This window comes from Sceloporus undulatus, chromosome 10 (assembly GCF_019175285.1).
Source record: "Sceloporus undulatus isolate JIND9_A2432 ecotype Alabama chromosome 10, SceUnd_v1.1, whole genome shotgun sequence".
Taxonomy (NCBI): domain Eukaryota; kingdom Metazoa; phylum Chordata; class Lepidosauria; order Squamata; family Phrynosomatidae; genus Sceloporus; species Sceloporus undulatus.
Window position 1 is genome coordinate 11,721,061 of NC_056531.1, and position 14,852 is coordinate 11,735,912.

Below are 14,852 nucleotides of genomic sequence, written 5' to 3' on the forward strand. Positions count from 1 at the left end.
ATGCCAGCATTCTCTGAAGATGCCAGTCACAGATGCTGGCAAAACATCAGGAATAAACTCTTCTAGAACACGGCCACATAGCCCAAAAAACCCACAAAAAACTAAATAATAATAATAATAATAATAATAATAATAATAATAATAATAATTTATTACCTGTCTCTCTCCATGGACAACAACAGTGAACAAACATAATCAGGTAAAACACATCAGTTGAAACACACATCAATTTAAAAGGACAAATAAGGCGTGCACATATTAAAACAATCCATATTTAAAATTCGTCATTTAAAATTTATTTAAAATTGTTGTTTTTTCTCTGAGAATTGTAGTTTTATGAGACATGTTGCCTCCTCTGTCAGAGAGCTCTGGGGCCACAACAAACAGTGCATCCCAGGATTTGGAGCCCTGGCAGTTCAAGCAGTTAAACCTGCCCTCGAATTATGCATGAGGATGACTTACGGACTTTGAGTTGAGTATATCTTTTTGAAATTTGTTATGGAACAAATCTGGAAGACTGGTTCTGTGTCTGGAAAAATGAAAAAGAAATGGATGGATTTTATCAATACGTCATTCATATAACCTGGGAAATAAACAGAAGGTAAGTAGTTGCTGGAGGCAGCGGTGGGATGCTGTTACAATGCAAGTGCAAGAATATAATCGGTTGCCTTTGAAAAATGTTCAACAATACCAATACACTTGAGGAACAGTGTTTAACTGGTGTCTATGAAAGCCAGAGTGGAGTGGTGATTTGAGTGTTGGACTATGACTCTGGAGGCCAGAGTTCGAATCACAGTGGCCTGATTCCCACTACCTTTTAATCCGGATCGCAAATCGGTTTGAACTGGTTCAAATTACTATGGTTCCCACATGAACCAAATCGTTGAAACAATTCGGAGAGGGGGGCCATGTGCTAGACCCATTTAACGTGCGTCTTTTTGACACTGATTTTTTCTGCGTCTTTTTCGATAAATCGATTCAGTGCACGTGTGAACCAGATGTGGATCAGAATTCATTTAAATTGGCCCATCAGCTGGCTGGAGCGGGTCCATTTTGAATCGATTCATTTGTGAATGTGAACCACAAGTGGGTTATTTTACAGAGAAAAATGCAATCGGGGCAAATGGAGCAGGAACCACACTCTGCTGTCAAATCGATCCATCGATACAGATTGAAGTTGTTAAATGTTGCCTAATGCCCATTGCCAAATCTTGTGGGCTGGGACCTGGAAAGGATGACAAAAAGGTTTCTCTGTCTTCCACCCGCCAACCTGCAGCCGGTTCCCAACCGAAAAGGCAAAAAAAAGAGAAGAGCTCTTGTTTGCTTTTGGGTGGGGAAGACAGACTGGCATTTCCACTCCGGTTGAATTGTCAGAGTTTCGGGTTTGCTTGATATTTCTTCACAAGGCCCTTTTGTCCCCCTCCGACAAAACCCCTGAGGTTGTGGTGGAATCAGCACTCGTGTCAGGAGCTAAAATATGGCTTGGTGGAGCAATGTGGGGCTCAGGAGGCAAATCTCAGCCTTGGTGTTGGGTGTTGTTCATGCTGGATCCCGAAACTTCCCCAACAATATGGTCCTTTCATATACACACACACACACGTATACATATATATAAATATATATGTATGTGTATGTATCTGGACCAGTGCAGCATCCACACTACAGAGATCATCCGGTTTGACGCCACTTTGAACTGCCATGGTGCCATGCTACGGAATCCTGGGATTCGTTGTTTGATGTGGCTGAGAAACCTGCCAAGAAAGCCCCAGGATAGGTCCACCGTAGGATCATCCTAAGTTGGGAGCGACCCAAAAGCACACACCAACAACAGCAAGGCAAACCTATCATGAGGTTTTATGGGACTGAGAGTGTGTGACTCACGGAACACAGTGGGTTTCCATGACCAAGTGGGGACTCGAACCCTGGACTTCAGGGTCGTAGTCCAACGCTCAGACCATTGCACCGTGCTGGCTCTCGAAGGACAACCTTACAGGAGGGGAAATGGGTGCATCTTCATGCAACAACATTGGCCAATGTCACATACCATTTTTCTGGAACCAACAGATCCTTTGACTGAAAACATGTGGTCTTCTTTTGCCAGAATTGTCCTCCATAACCTCCAACTGTCCCAGTTTGGCAGGATAGTCTTGATTAATCCTCTGTCATCCCACTTTTCTAGCTGCTGTTCAAATGTCCTGGTTTCTCTCTCCTCCTCCCGCTTTTGCCCTTACTTTTCAATTCAATTTGTTTCAATTGCTCCTGAGTGCCAAAGCTGGGATTCTACTATGTCAGTCGGGGAGAGAGGAGTGGGAAAGACCATGTTATGCCCTTCCCAGGAAGCTCAGGCAAAAGTACACTTGTTCCTCCATATTCGCTAGGGTTAGGGGCCCCCGTGAATATGGGGAAATTGCATATAACAAAAATGCTATGTTTTTACCTGAGAGGACACCTCTCCAGGAAACTCTAGGTCCTCCAGTGCAACTCTGTGGTCAACGTCCGACAGACACTGACCATAGAGTTGCACTGGAGGAGCTACAAATGCGTAGTAGAGTATTCTCTAGGAAACTCTAGGTCTTTCAGTGCAACCTTTGGTTAAGGTTGACCATAGAGTTGCACTGGAGGACCTAGAGATTCCTAGAGAGAATATATCAATCAAATCCGTGAATAGTCAAATCCGCAAATATCAAAGCTGCAAATATGACGAGTCTAAACAACTGTAGCCTTTTCTAGGTTATGCATTCTTTTTCATTAATATATTTCCCCCCATTTCAAGCATACACTGATATTGCCTGGCCGCTTGTGTGTTGCTCTTGTGCCTCGACAAACTATAGCTCCCAGAATTCCATACCCTTGAGCCACGGCTGTTAAAGTGGTGTCAAACTGGATTCTTTCTGTGGTGTGGATGCGGCCGTTTAGAATCAAAATGCAAACATTTTTGGGCCGCAAGCGCCCGAAGCATTTACAAAACAAGTACAAAAGCTAAAAAGGGTTTTGCTTTTTTGAAAGAGAGAGAGGAAGAGAGGATGAGAAGAGAGCCTTTTTTTGTTCTGTTGTGTCTTGGTATTAAAAAGAAACTCCTGGAGTGGGAATAAACTATTGCAGCTGGTGTTGAGACTTGCCAGAAAAGAGTCCAGGACAACAGACAATATCATTTGGGTTTAAAAGAAGGGGGTTAAAAAAAAATTCCCGAGGAATTATAGCAACCGATCAAGCAACTCCCTGAAAGGTTTGACCATCTGGAGGAACCTGATGTTTTAGAATGGGTAACTTCTCTAGGTTTGAGATCTTAACCGCTTTCTTATTGCTTTGGGATTGCTTATGGATTAGGGTTGCTATTTGTCCTGGAAAACCTGGAAAATCCCGGATTGAAGGGACTAAAAATGTCCCGGCTGGTTGAGGTTAAAACATAACGGTAGAAAAATTGCAACGATTAATGTGTTGAATTTGCAGAATTAGAATGCAAATTAATAATATGCATAATCATAATAATCTGCATAATAAGTGAATCAGATGCCCGGATGTGAGGGATTACTAGATCTACATCTCCAGAATATCTGGAGGACCCAATGTGTCCCACGCTGGATTAAACCAACTTTTGCCTTCCCGATGGGTTGGCACATAGATCCCAGAACTCCCCAGCCATTCTGGTTGGGGCTGATGGGAGGCATAGTCAAACACATCTGACAGGTACCAAGTGGAGGAAGGAAAGACGAAGCAAATATGAAACCATAGGAGCCAGTGAGTAACTATTTGAAGGACCAATGTGAAGTTGAAGGAGTTCATGGCTGGCATCCATTGTTTTTATTGGGTTTTCCAGCCATGTTCTAGAAGAGTTTATTCCTGATGTTTCGCCAGCATCTGTGGCTGGCAGAGAGGGTGGGATATATATACAGTGGTGCCTCGGGTTACGAAAGTAATTCGTTCCGCGGCCGCTTTCGTAACCCGAAAAGCCTTCGTAAGCCGAATTGCCATAGGCGCTAATGGGGAAAAGCCGCGTTTCGTGCAAAAAAGCGCCGAAAAGCACCAAAAATTTTCTTCGTATCCCGAAAAAACATTCGTAACCTGGAACAATGATTTCCAATGGGATTTTTTCGTATCCCGAAAATTTCGTAACCTGGGTATTTCGTATCCCGAGGTACCACTGTATATATATATACACACACATACACACATGTTAATCTGTGTATTCTGTTGTTGAATGGCAATATATACCCCACTCTCTTCCATGCCAGCATTCTCTGAAGATGCCAGCCACAGCTGCTGGTGAAACATCAGGAACAAAGTCTTCTAGAACATGGCCACAGAGCCTGAAAAACCCACAAAAAAACTCTCTGAAGGACCGTATTCTCTCTTTCGAAGCGGCCCATGCTTTCATATCTTCCGGAGAGGCCCTTCTCTCTTTTCTGATTGTTTTGTTGCATTTTAACTTCTGTACTTTGTGGATTTTTAACAATGTCTTTTTTAAAATTCTAAGCTGCTCTGGGTCCCGATTTGGGGAAAAGGTGGGTTAGAAATAAATATAATGATAATAATAATATAATATGTCAGAATAGACTCATTTATTAATGGTACACCTATATGATTGTAAGTAAAGTAAGTAAGTAAATAAATAAATAAATAATATTAATTAGCAACCCCAAAATAACTGATTATTGGTCTCCTTGCCTAAAACACATTTGACCCACATGGACAAGGAACAGATGGAGCACTTTGCAACCCTTCCGAAAGTATTTGCTGCTTCTATCGGGTGGATTGCATTTTGACTTCAGGTTTGGCATGAAAGCGGAAATGATGGATGCAAAGATTCCTGGCTGCAGGTCTTTGATTCCTGTACTGCCCACAACTCTGGTTAGTTGCCCAGACTATATAAGTCTGGTATGTAAGACAGCAAGGATGGAAGGTGGGGCAAAGAGGCATATTTGAACTCTTCAGACAAAAGCTGCAAACATCTGACTGGTTGGCCGGTAAAGGGAAAAATCCAGGCACTTGGGATGTGATTTCAAGCTAGGCTTCCAAGGGTATGGATAGGTATACAGTCAGAAAATTTGCTTATAGCTCAGTTTGGATGGGCTTTCCAAGATTGCAAAATGGAAGGATGCCGATCAGAAAGAGCAGAGTCCTGTTCTTTAAAGCAGAGATGGGGACACTTTAGGTTTGCGGGATCCATCTCCTGCCCTAAGATTTATCAGCCTGAGCCAAATACGAAAGACACAGTCGGAAAATTTGAGGATAGAGGACGCCTGTGAGCCAGAGCTTGGCAACTATAACTTCTACAGTTGTAGTCCAAAAAGTCACTTTTCCGAGCTCTGTGCCGACCGAAGAAATTTGTTTTGGTTCCAAAAGTTGCACTGAGCTCACACAAAAGTCCACTCCTTGGGCAACGGACATTTCGGCAGTATTGCCATTTAGGGAGGAAAAGTCATAGGGAGTGCATCTACACTGTAGAAATAATGCAGCCTGACGTCGCTCCATCCTCCAGCATCCTGGGATTTGTAGTTTGATGAGGCTCCAGCACTCTTTGGGAGAGAAGGCTAATGACCGTGTAAATCTACAAATCTCAGGATGCCATAGGATGGGGCTACAGTACTTAAAGTGGTACCAAACTGCATTATTTCTACAGTGTAGATGTCATGAGTGAGCAATGCAAGGTGTTGGGGAAAGACTACAACTCCCATCAGTCCTACTCTGTATGGCCAAAGGTAAAGAAGTGCAGGAACTGTAGGTTAAAAATATATGGGACTTTAAAGTCTCCCATCCTTCCACTATTCCTTTCACCCCACACTCTACACATTTATAGCACATTGATCCCACCAAATATCTGGATTTACAGATTCAACCAACCAGATTCAAAAGCAGCAATCGCTACATTAAAACAAATTTTTTAAAACAAAGTGGAGGAGGAAAAAAACACACAGACATATAGATAAAATTAATATATTAATTTGTAAAAAAGATCCGCATTGTCAGTAGTGTGAATAACGGATGCGAATAGACCCAGAATACACCGGGATAAAACTCTGCATGCCTTGAAAGCATTTTGAATACATTCGCATCATCGCCGCTATCTTTATTTGAGCACTGAGTAACCTGAACATGCAGAGATGCGCAGCGATGCAGTTGCATGGTGTGGATAACAAATCCAGGATGCGTGAGTGAGTGAGATTGTTCGCATTGTTGCACTAAAAAATGACGTCTGAATGGTCCAAAGGGACCGTCGCTTTTACATTGATTCATCCAACCAGTTCCTGAATTCAAAATGGCGTATCCCTTGTTAACAGAGCATTTCGGACCGTAGCGCTGATGGTTCCAGAGGCGGTTTGGTGCGGCTGTCGTGGAGGGTCTACCTTAAACATTTCTGTGGCCGTGCCAAAAATGGCTGAGCTGGGCCTCTTCCCTCCTTCGCAGCGCAAGTCGACTGCCCTTCTGGTGACTCAGTCCTGTTCCTTTGCTGCTTTTAACCCGCAGCAGGTCAAGAGTTTAACAAAGTGACTGTGGCCAAGAGCCAAGTCGCCAGCCCTGCCTTCTGCAGCCAACATCTGGAATGCATTTGCAAGCGATAAAACGCACACACACACATACACACAACCCCAATGTGCACGACTCCTGCCAAAGCAGCGATCGTTTTTTGGCATCGCGAGCCTGGCTCTTTTGTCAGAATTTTTCTTTCTGGAGCTGGAAAGGGCCGCTTTCATGTCTTGTAATAAAAACAGTGCGAAGCCCAGCCAAGAGCCCGGCCGGGTGAATAATGCGGTATTTGCTAACCCTTGGGAGATAATGATATGGAGTTGAGTTGTGATGGGCCCCTGGACTCAAAGGGCGATGTCTGTATCAGCACTTGTGTCTCATTTAATTCCTTCCTCCTACTCTCCTGAACCCTTGCAGCCCCAGGATAGATCGGTCTCTTCTTTTGCATATAGATGGGTTTCTCCAGTCCCAATCCAGAGAACTGCAGGCTAAGGCTTTATCTGTATGAATAGAAGAGAAAGTGCATGTGCCGTCTGTCTCCGGAATAGTTGCAACTCCGTGAAATCTAACCCCTTGAAAAACACGGCACAGCTATTCAAGGGACCCTTTGGCATCTTGGGATTGTTTGGTTTTCAAAATGAATGGATAAACTTGACTTAATTATGCAATACTGTTGTCAGACACAAGGCAGTGGTAATCTACACTAGAGGCAAGACTGGAGGAAGGCTTGGGAGAATTAGTTCTCTACCGGGCCTCTAGGCAGCTTCATGTGCTACTTCTCTGTGCAGGGCCCAGAACTTTTCAAATGTTGAATGTCGGAAGTTGCCATCCCGCAACCTCTCTAGGGCAAGATGATTCCTTAATGGCGGTTGTTGTTGGTCATCTTGTTTGGCTTTGATTTGTAAATGAGAGATGTCTAAGAGCCCCAGCCATCAACTGCCTTCCTGCTCAGGTCTTGCACACTCAGGGCATCCATGGCTTCCTTGGCTGGATCAATCCATCTTTGATATCTCCCCTCTTTCCCCTATGCCTTCACAAGAGTCCTACCCTGGCCTTCAGAACTGCAAAGTTTCTTCAGAGTCCATCTAGCCACCATTGTCTAACAACTCTGCTCTTCTTGCAAGGCTCCTTTTCCAAAGGAAGGCACGACTACATCGCAGCAGCTTGGCCAATGAGAAGAGTTTTTGAGTAGCCTCCCCCCCAAATCTTCAGCGGACGCATTTGAAATGCATGTGAACAACGCAGATTCAGCCCACGTTCATCTGGGATTCTTTTCACCGTCTGCATAACCCTGAGGTTGTGGATTTGTTGCTGCAACAAAAAATGCCAGCCAGGGTTTTTGAGCAAGGATTCGTGTATTTTGCGTAAAACCACACATCTCCTCCCCTGCACCCAGACATCTTGCACAAACAAAGTCCCAAGTATAGAATAGTGCTAAAAAATTGTGCACAATTTTTGGGGGTATTCACAAAAAGGTATATTCTCCCGGAGCAGGGAGGAAAATGGCTGAGATGATTCATTCTGGGCCGCATGAGCGAAATAACTGAAAATGTCCAACTCTAGCAGAGAATGAGATCCTTTCTGTCTCACAGCCTCAGGGATGCCCTTCCAAGGACCGGAGGATTCTTGCTCCATTCAGCTAATTTCTTGACCCCAATTTTATTCGTTCTTTTGATCCTCATTTCCCCACTCCTTGTGGGAATGATCTCTAAAACGCGCTTCCAACCCTCCTTATCAGGGTTCGGTTTAGAAGGGAGAAAATGGCAAAAGCATTGGTAACGAAATGCTTGGCTTTTGCTTTCCAGGGCCAGCGGATAATATGTTGCTGCTTAACCGAGAGACAGATGTAAGACACATTTGTCTTGTATTTCTGGCACACGGCGGAGTGTGAAATATTTGAGACGCAAATTGTTGGCTTCCTCGCGATTTGTATATTGGAAAGGGGAGGCCGGGGGGGGGGGGCAAGCCAGATGTGGTGATAAATGTTACACCTGGGACCAATTACAAAATATAAAATAGATGGAATGAGAGACTGGGAAGTGTGTGTGTGTGTGTTGTAAAAAAAAAAGATGCCTTAAGTCAAGCAGAGGAAAGGTTTATAGACCATCGCCTCACCTTTTCCACAGCTTGCGCTTCACTTCTGTGGTCTCTACTTCCTTCCTGGCTAACATCCTTTTCTTCTGTCACACCAAAATCTTAACAATATCCTGAAGCTTTATACCTGCTGGGTCTGAAGGCTGAACTGGAGACCTTTGGCACAAGTTGGCCTTTGCTGCCCTTGTACAAACCCCATCATCCCCAACCAGTGTGGCCAATGATGGACAACCTCCAGGATCTTTCACAAAGGACTGGCTGTGGGGATGGGGAACATGTGATGTTCGAGATTTTGTCGGACTGTCTGCAACTCCCATCATACATCCCTATATGCTGTTAAGGCTGCAGCCCCACAGGATTTGGAAGGCCATTTCCAATTTTCGATCTAGACAACCTAACCTTAGCTTATTGGAAAGGGTCAAACTCTACTGTTTCCTCTCCCTCCTGGTGAATTCATGGAGTGCAAACTTCTTGTGCACTTTGAACGCAGTTTGCAGTGATGGGACAACGGAGGAAAGTGGAAGAAGGAGAGAGAAACCAGGACATTTTAATAGCATCTGAGAAAGTGGGACAGCCAAGCAAATGGCTGCAGCCTCTCCTAACTTGTTTGTTCTTCTGCATTAATAGGGATCCAAGGGAGAGGTGGGATATAAATAATTTTTTATTATTATTATTAATAGCATTTGTCCTCTTGACCACACTAAGATGCTGTTTGGCCACCCGTCTCCCAGTTTGCATTGGTAAAAGCCTCAGCAGCCAGCATAGGATTGAACCCACACTGTCCCACACATCCCAGCAAAGCTGCTCATTTAAATAGTTTTTATAGGAGCGGAAAAGAGGGATCCTTGGAGTTGGGGGGTGAGGAGGGGAGAGCAGATGGCATTGCCAGTGTACATTCTGTACAGTGGGTCCTTGATATCTGCTGAGGTTTGGTTCCAGGGCCCCTTGTGGATATCAAAATCTGTGCATGTTCAAGTCCCGTTACATACAATGGCACAGTGAAATTGTGTATATAAAAGAGCAGAATCAAAGTTTGCTTTCTGGAATTTCTATCTTGTTTGAATATTTCCAAACTGTGAATGCTTAAATCTGTGGATGAGGAATCCATGGATATGAAGGCTGTAATTCTGCACATGCTCTGAGACCAAGGAGGGTTATTCCAGAAGAACCCAAAGCCTGTTTCATCTCCTACCATCTGCCATTCACTCCCAAAGCCTTTGCAAAAGAAGAGTGAAGATAGCTTTTGGTGGGTTTTTTCAGGCTAGGAGGCCGTGTTCTAGAAGAGTTTATTCCTGACGTTTGCAAGATGTTGATGCCAGCCACTGCTGCTGGTGAAACGTCAGGAACAAACTCTTCTAGAACATGGCCTCCTAGCCCGAAAAACTCACAAAAAGTGATGGATGCCAGCTGTGAAAGCCTTCGACTTCACAAGAGTGAAGCTGTTTTAAAAGGGTAGATAGAGCAAGATTGCAGGGCAGCCCATCACCACTACCACCACCACCCTTCCCCAAATGTTCTTTTTGAGTGCCTCGGCTCAGTTGAGCCGGCAAGCGACGCACCAGGGCAGGCTTCCCACCCCACCCTGTCGAGACCTACAATGGGGAGACCTCAGTGAGGTGCATGGTTGGGAAGGGCTGTGTGAACAGGTGTGGGGCCTGCAGCAGGGAGATGCCTCCAGGGCCTGGGCAGGGGGGCTCTCGGTGCCAAGCGCTTGCCTTCTCTCTCACGCACATGCTAGCAAGCGGCAACTGCCGTGCCCTTCTCCAGGCTGACAGAGCACAAGCATGGAAACAGCCCTCGATTAACTCTTCCCTAGACACCATACTACTAGCAGAAAGCATCACAGACCTACTAAGGAAGATCAAGGAAGAAAGTACAAAAGCAGGCTTACGGTTGAACATAAAGAAAACAGAGATAATGACCATGGAGCATCTACACAAATTCAACCTAGACAATGAGGAAATAGAAATAGTAAAAGAGTTCTCATACCTATTGATCAGAGTAGGGATTGCAGTCAAGAAACCATAAGAAGACAAAGGGCCCGAACAGACAGGCCAAAATAAAGCTGCTTCGGGTCACTTTGCAGGTATGCTGTTCAAATGATGCATGGGTCCTAAGAGGTCAGAAGCCATGCCAAAGCCATGTTCGAGTCTTAAGGATTGGAGCGCAGCTTTGGCGCAGCTCCTGGCCTCTTAAGATGCATGTGTCATTTAAACCCCATACCTCCAAAGTGACTCGAAGCAGCTTTATTTTGGCCTTGCTGTTTGGGCCCTAAGAATGGGGAGGGCAGCTATGAAAGAACTAGAAAAAATCCTAAAATGTAAAGATATACAACTGAGCACGCAAGTGAGAATCATACAAGCCATTGTATTCCATCCTTATTACCATGCGAGAGCTGGACAGTTAAGAAAGTGGATAGGAAGAAAACCAATTCATTTGAAATGTGGTGCTCGAGAAGCTTGCTGAGGATAGCATGGATGGCCAAAAAGACAAATAAATGGATACTAGAACAGATCAAACCAGAAATCTCTCTGGAAGCCAAGATGACTAGACTAAGGCTGCCGTATTTTGGCCACATCAGGGAAAGGCATGACTCAATGGAGAAAACATTAATGCTACGAAAAGTGAAGGGAAGCAGAAAGAGAGGAAGGCCGCATGTAAGATGGACGGACTCTATAAAAGAGGTCACAGGTATGAGTTTGCAGGACCTAAGCAGAGCAATGAAAGAGAGGTGGTCTTGGAGATGTCTCATCCACAGGGTCATCATGGGTTGCGATCGACTCAAGGGTGGACAACAACAACAACAACAAAAAGGCCCTCTGGAAACACTACTTTGAAAGTACTGTAGACCAAAGAGAGTAAGCATTTCAGTAAACAACAGGCACATGTGAAATGAAACAACCAGGCCAGGCAAGTCTTGCGTAAGTAAAGAAAAACCTTTTGAACCTTCCAGAGACCACTTGAGAGCGTCTTCCCAAACAGATCGATTTATTTCATTTCTTGCCCCACTCGCTTCTTAGCTTGCTCATGCTAGCTTGCAAAGATCAGCAACAACGCAGTCAGTGCTCTCAAGCTGATAGTCTCAAAAATAAAATAAAAATAGAATCACAGGGTTGGAAGAGACCTCAAGGGCCATCGAGTCTAAACCCGCTGCCATACAGGAATGCACAGTCAAAGCACTCCAGAGACATGCCATCCAGCCTCTGTTTGAAAACTTCCAAAGAAGGAGACTCCATCATACTCCAAGGGAACATGTTCTACCATCAAACAGCTCACACCTTCTGAATCAACCCCTGATGAGACTTCTCTCTACATGTTATCTTAAGCTCCAGGATAGAAAAAGAATACTTTCGCATGTATACAGGAGGGTTGGGCCTGGTGAGTACTTGGATGGGAGATCACCAACAGATTTCAAGTGCTGTAAGTGATATTTCAGAGGGAGGAACTGGCAAAACCACCTTTGAGGATTCTTTGCCCAGGAAAACCCTGTGAAATTCATGGGGTTGCCATAAGTGGACAGGTGGCTCGAAGACACAGATACACGCATATACAGCACTTTTAACTGATCTAGGCGCTTTGTGCAAACAATTTGCAATCTGAAGAATAACCATTGAAAGCGGTACTATCACCTATTTTTCAGCTAATGGGGCTGAAAAAGGTGTACCTCTGGCTCCCCGCTGCTACACTATCCGTTCTCTCAAACCTAAGGAATAAAAACAAGTTATAAAGAGCATCCTAACAATCTTGAACAGGCATTAAATGTAAAGAAAAGAAAAGCAAAATGATTTTTTAAAAAAAGGATTAAACGATTCTCTAGATCAGAGAGGAAAGTCAGGAGGAAACGGTCGATGTGTTTAGCGAATAGCTACAAAATCTAATTGAATTGCCTTTCTTACAAGGAGGGCACCGTTGCATTTTAACAAGTGCGATGGCGGCGAGAACAGGGCAATAACATCCCATCCACAAGCCAAACCTCACCCTTAATATTCACCCTTATCTTCCCAACCCCCAACACTATGCAATATCTCAACACACAGAACTATCTAGATCAATATATATATTAAATAACTGGATAGTTCTAATATTATACTTGATCTTAACTGGTTCTGACACATGCGCTCATGCCTCAAATTCTCTGTTTCTGGATGATCATGCCAAGTCAATGTTTGTTATGTTGTCGTGTGCCTTCAACCTTTCCCAGGATTCTGTAACACTGAGCCACAGCAGTTAATGTGACGACAAACTGGATTATTTGCACAGTGCAGCTGTGGCCTTTTTGGACTTGTTGGCTAGGGGATTCTGGGAGTTGTAGTCACTTTCCCAAGTCCCCCCCCCCCCCACGGATGGCTGCATTGGCTCATAGGTTCTGGCACGGGCGCCTCATCGACAAGGAAAAACTAATTGCCTCTTTAAATGTTTACAAGGCCCGCTTTTTCTCTCTCTCTGTTCCTTTTGTGGCGTGCATCTTTCTTCTTCTTTTAATTAACATCAGCCCTGCCCCGACACATCATCTTGGCCGCGTCTTGAAGCCTTTTGGCGTGCCAGGTTTTCACATTCCTGAAATACACAGCCCGCCAGCACTGCAGATCCAGCTTCGAGGCAGAGAAACCGCAGAAACTGGGCAATGCTCCCGGAACTCGAGAGATTTCCAGGAAACTGTTGTGAAAGCGATGGAGGCTCTGCTCTGGCTCCCCTCTGGAGCCCTGCAAACTGCGTGGGTTGCAGATTGTCCGGTGGCATCTGCCTTTGAAATAAAGCATTTGCTGTGAGATTGGATGGTGGGTGCCAAGGGCCTTCTTCATTCGGGAGGAAGCCATGATCCAGCTTCCTCCCGAATGATGACCGAATGATGACCGAGATCCAGCGTTGGATAAGAGCTAGGGGGACATGTGGCCACCATTTGACCCCCCAACCCAACATTGTGGCCTTTGCCATCCCTCAAAGCCCCCCTCTAGTTTGCAAAATACCATTTCCAGCACAATTTGGGGACAAATTTCTAACCAAATGACCCCAAACATGGTGGTTTGCCTCCACTCCAAACAGTTCACCACCCAACCATTGGTTCACCTGAAAATGGTAATAGGGAGCTATATAGTTTTATTATATTTTTATTCTTTTTCCCATATATTTTACTTGTATATTCTCTTATATAACTCTTTTATTTAGAGTTTTACACAGAGTTTTATATAGAATTATATAGAATTTTATCTATTTTATATTTTGTATTCTGTATTGTGGTACTTTGAGATGGCCTACGGGCTAATCAATAAATGTTGACTATGGTATAGGATGCGACAGCATGATACTACTACTACTACTACCACTACTACTACTACTACTAATAATAATAATAATTTCTTTATATCCCCCTCTCCACCAGGATCAAGGTGGTGTACAATATGCATCAATATGCATCAATATACAACAATATAAAATAAACCCGTTGTCCCTCACGCCGACACAACAGTTAAAATTCCCTTACAACAACAAAGACCATCCCATTATTAAAATGATCAAATCAATCAAAGAACCCAGAGAGATGGGCACATAGAGTATTCCGTATGGGGACCAAGTCAGCGGGTGACCGAGTGAAGTCAGAGGATCTCACAGGATATTACTTCTGGCGCACCTGGATGTGCCACTGCCACCCATTTATGGATAGGTATCCTTAGTGAACATTGGCTCCCCTCTGGGTATATTTGCCCATCCCAATGGCCCTTATCACACAGAGGTTTTTGCAGCTCAGATCCGGGGTGACTGCGGGTCCAAGGTATAGCATACACTTGGTGGTGGTGATGGTGGCCGCCTTCAAGTCATTCCTATCACAGGGTTTTCTTGGTAAGGTTCATGCAGAGGAGGGTTGCCGTTGTCTTGCTCTGAGGCTCAGACAGTGTGACTTGCCCAAGTTCGCCCAGTGGCTGAGCCAGATATCGAATCCTGATCTCCAGAGTCATAGTCCAACACTCAAACCACTGAGCCATGCTGTCTCTTTTTTCAGGACACGTTTTGTACTGAAGGGTATTTCCTATAGAGTTGTGTGGAGGACCCAGAGCTTTCTAGTGAGAAAACTTCTCTAAGCATGTATAAGTCCTCCAATGCAATTCGATGGTCAACGTCCAGATGTTGACCTATCGAGTTGCGTTGGAGGACCTAGAGATTCCTAGAGAGTACATTTCTCTTGGCGTTTGTAAGTCCTCCAGTGCAATCCTATGGTCAACCTCCAGCAGATGTTGCTCTAGAGGACCTAGAGATTCGTAGAGAGAACATTTCTCTTGGCGTTTGTAAGTCCTCCT

At 44.5% G+C, this 14,852-nt stretch overlaps 2 protein-coding genes across 4 annotated transcripts in view; one reads left to right on the top strand and one right to left on the bottom strand.

The window, feature by feature from the left end:
* The window catches only part of LOC121916588 (wiskott-Aldrich syndrome protein-like), a 141,063-nt gene that overhangs the window by 16,302 nt on the left and 109,909 nt on the right, over positions 1-14,852 (top strand). The gene's annotated exons all lie outside the window — the stretch shown is intronic.
* HIC2 (HIC ZBTB transcriptional repressor 2) overlaps positions 299-14,852 on the bottom strand; it is a 121,208-nt gene continuing 106,654 nt past the window's right edge. For all 3 annotated transcript variants that reach the window (XR_006100879.1, XR_006100881.1, XR_006100880.1), the window contains one exon: positions 299-529. The gene's annotated coding sequence lies outside the window, so the exon portion shown is untranslated. The remainder of the gene's footprint in view (positions 530-14,852) is intronic.